The sequence below is a fragment of the Mytilus trossulus genome, chromosome 8 (assembly GCF_036588685.1).
Source record: "Mytilus trossulus isolate FHL-02 chromosome 8, PNRI_Mtr1.1.1.hap1, whole genome shotgun sequence".
NCBI lineage: Eukaryota > Metazoa > Mollusca > Bivalvia > Mytilida > Mytilidae > Mytilus > Mytilus trossulus.
In genome coordinates this window covers 72,801,431-72,806,129 of record NC_086380.1, presented here as the reverse complement: position 1 = coordinate 72,806,129, position 4,699 = coordinate 72,801,431, and positions in this window count along the sequence as shown.

Below are 4,699 nucleotides of genomic sequence, written 5' to 3'. Positions count from 1 at the left end.
TTCGATGATAGTGACGACAGCTTGGATAAAACACATATTTCAAAATAAGTGATGTTAACAAGCCACTCTTGCTAATTACGCAGTCAGCAGGATAGTAAGTGAGAATCACGACTGGCAATGTTTTTATAACTAATTTATTTAAGTTGTTGTTGATTGGGTTGGATTTTTTTAAAAGAATTTAATAGCTTTAATATTTTTTAGGTTTTTTAATTCATAACCCACAAATTCCTCCTTTTTTCAATTAACTTAATTGTGTTTCAAGGTAAGTTGTATGATCATAATACTCATCATATAACACTATCTTGTTTGGGGAGGTCGTTCCATGTTTTTTTAGTCTTGAGTTTCCTCCTGGTATCTTCCAGAATCATGAGTACCGAAAGTCCATATATGTAATGACGATATATATATATTTTGTAATATTATGGCTTGGGAAAATTGTGCTTTTAAAAAGAATCAAATGTTGTGATCCGTGATGCAGCTATTCTCATGATGCATGTGTTGAAGCTGGTTGTCACTAAATTTGATAAAAAAGAATTTAAAACAGTTTTGTTTGTAACATCAAATTTGAAATCTTGCTAAATTTATATTTAAGGATTATAAGTGTTATTTGATCATGCTAAAGATGATGCACTATTTCAAAAGTTGTACAAAAAACGTGAAGTGAATGCAATGTGATTTCAGTGGGTTTTTTTAATGTTTTTTGTTTTAGATTCCAGAATGTGTGAAATACACATTAGTTGAAATTAGCGCTTGTGAAAACACTGAAATTTAAATATTATTTTTTTTTCAGCTGCAGTATTCTTTTCAGTTTAGCTTGAAAATTAGACCACAAATTCAACTTCTGCTCTTTTTGAAATATTATTTTAAGAATACACGTGACACATTGAGTATAAAAAGAATTTGAATAGAATATTTTAAACAAAGAACGTTTATAATTAAAAATTTTGAATTAAGATTCTGGTTTCAAGACATAAATAGAATAGAAATAAAAAGAAATATTACATTATGCGAATTTGATTTTCATTCCAATACAAAGTCACACTGTGCATGTCTTATAGTATCATAATCTAAAAAGAAAGATAATTCTTTCTATTCCTTCAATTTAATGTTTCTGTTTTTCTGTGGTTACGCGTGCTGTATGTTGTATACATATTTTTAGTTTAATGAATATATGTAAGAAGTGATAAATATTCATATATCCGTTATATAGTTACTGCAATAACTATACTGAATGAAATATAAATAGATCGTTTCTTATCTTGAATGTACAAGTATTGCCTGGTGTTATTGATTTCTTATGAAATTATTCAACAATTTGTATTATTTGTTACAAATATATATTTTTGTACTAGTTAATTATTTCACCCTTATAATTATTGAATTCTGTAATTGAATCAGGATTACCTACATGTATTATAACATTTTTCAATATTTTAGTGCCAGCAACCAAACACTTAACCGGTTTTAAAAATAACATATGATACCACTAAGATATCTTAATATAATGTTAACATTACTACTAAATTGCTAAGGTATGTATGTAACTAGCTTTGATCATGTTGATTATTGTAATTTGTTATGAAATGATGAAGAAAAACAGCGAAGTTCACCTGCTTTTTTTTAAAGTGAAGGAATGAATTTTGTTATGAATCAAACCACCATATAATCTTTATCACTATGCATATCAAAACTTTTATTATAATGAGTTCAATCTTAAAGCTGTCTTTGTTTCAATCATTTATTATTTGCAGAATGGTTGTGTTATTGAATATAATAAATATTCAGCCTTGATGTAATGTTAGTTTTTTTTTTTGCTGTTGCAAAATTTAACTCTTAAGTAGCAGTCTATGTATGCCAAGCTACTGATTCAATGTATTAATAGTTTTGCCTCACTCTTTCTGGTTATTCAATGACTTACACAGAACATGAAGTTTACTATAAGTCCCCTTATAATTCTGTATAGAAGGGATATAGTGCGGTGAAAAATTGTGGTCTAAACTTTGAGATTAATCTCCCAAAATAATACACAACTAGAACTAATCTAAGATTGAACATCTGTTTCCATACAGTTCTTCCTTATGGTCCACCTTGTTTAAGGTAGCACTACAGTCAGAACTTTCTGACTCCAACCAACAGTCTTTAAAGATTACCTTCTCCAAAACTTCTTAATGGATTTTTTAAAATCTTCAACTCATTTAAAAGCTGAAATATAACTCTTTCTTCATATTTATATAAATTTATTGTTGGTTTGAATAATCTCAAAATATAGCTCATTAGTTGCAAAAACAAAATGGTCTTCCAACTTGAATGAAAATGGCACATTCATGTCAAATGGTAATAACAATGTGTTTTCATCCCTGTAATCAATCACATACAATCTCCAAAACTGTGTCTTAGATTTTTTGTACATGCATCCAGTAAGAAAATATATTGCTTTTACTGCTTGGTGCCAAAACGCATTTCATCTTTCATCTTTGAAGACCAAAAAAGTCATCTTGAAACAAATTATTCAAAAACTGGGACACGTTATTGTAGAAAACACACCCTTTGATAAATTATATCAAAGTCAAGCCAAAAAAAATACCCATAAAGTTTCCATTTTCATTTTTTCCATACAACTCTCATCAAAAAATGTTCTGAGAAATGACCTAAAACTGAATTTCCCCCTTAGAACCCCCTATAAAGTCAATATGAATACTAATATTTCACTGGGGACACCACAGGAGTGTTCTGCTACCATTTCTATATCAATAGAACCACACACTTTGTGTCTTTGCTGTAATGCTGTAAATTTTGCATTATATGTGAACTGACCGACACTAAGTTGGCATTTGGCGGGAGTTTGACGTCACAGATTTGACCAACATCTGTGATGTAGTTATTAAATATAGACAAAGCTCCGCCTCTTTCAAGACTCTTTTTAAGATAAGAGAATAAAATGATTGGCCAGCTGCATTTAATCAATGTTTATCATAATTATTCTCTCTATATAAAGAATAATTTTCAGATGAAATAAATTATGTCTGAAGTTAGCTAGAACATTAAAAGTGGGCATAAAAAAAACATATTAATTAAAAGATCAAGACCACCTTTTTCTTCAAAATATACTTTCCCAACTGAAAAATTACACATATACTGAGAATTAGTTAAATGCATAAAACTGTATTTAAATGAAGAAAACGGAAGAGAAGAAATGTATACAGGCAGTCAGAGGCTTTGACAAAAAATGTACCACTCTTTTATTTCCATAGTATTTTTTTTAAATTATTTTAGGGAGATGTTTTTCCTTTAGATTTTTTTTCTCTGTTCACTTCCAAGTTGATATATTTTTTTTGTTACAAAACAATTAGATTAGACTTCAATATCTATTTTTGTGGTCAGGGATTAACAGCTTGACACTGGTATCAACAGATGATTGACATACTAGCCGCTCCTAAAAGCCTATACATTTAGATTAATTAACATTTGCTTTTATTTGCATAAGTTTATTATCATTTTACTCTCTATTGTGATATGAAATTTGACTTTAGGATTTTTACAAACTGTGCAGAATAAAACATTGTAATACTTACTTCACAATTATGTGATAAAAAAATATCTTAAAAAAATCATTGTTGGACTGTAGTGATACCTAAAATAACATTAATATTATGAGATTTAAAAAGGTTTTTTTAGACGATTATTATAATTAAGTTATCCACCTATTTCAAAATGTTGTTTGTACGCATATTTTCTTCAAGAGAATTTGATGATGCATCTTGCAGGTATATCAGTTTAGATTTTTGGTTATAAATTATATAACTCAAGTTGTGTAAGATATCGCATTTTGTCGTCAAAATATAGACATGAACCTTATTTACTTGTCCATATGAGTACACATTGTACCTAATTATCTAATTAACTCTTTAAACGTCTTAGAAAAAAAATCGAAGACGAGACATTAAGTATTCTTAAGTTCTTAATGGACCTTGATTACTTCTCTGACGTTCACAAACTTTTAATTAGCACTCACGTAATATTCCTACTTGTTTTAGTATTATGTATTATGTTTTCAAATTTGATGTAGTTTTGCACAAACCAAATTGTTTGTCTATGTTTGTAACAAAATAATTTCGTTATTTGTGTCACAGAATAACAAATTCAATATTTTTGAGTACAGTGGAGTCCCCGGTGTCCGCGCGGTCCGTGATATCGCGCATTAGCTGATTTTGTCATATCAACACAGTAACACAAACAAAATCGTTCTTGTTATTGTTTTAGCCTTCCGAAGGGATGAAAAAGAACAAAATTGATAAGTTCAAGAGTTAAATAATAACTGCAATCCCGTGATTTGCCATATTTGGCCATTTTCCATTTAAAAAATACATCATCAGATAAAATTTGTTTTATTTAAGTCAAACTTGTATCAGATTGAAATAATTTTTTCTCTGCATCCTTGGCAGTGTATTTGATTCAAACTCAGCTATATTTCGTAGTATAAAATCTTCCCTTTATTTAAAATAAGCTATTTTTGGAAGGCATGCACGAACTCACCGGACATTGGAGAAACTCTCAAAACAGGGGTTTCCCTAATTTTAGACACACATTACACAAAATCTAGAGAATGAAAACATGCAAACAGAAGATTTTATGAAATAAAAGTATGTTATGAATTTCTTCACACAATATTATCCAATTATTAGTTTTATCAGTTGAATGA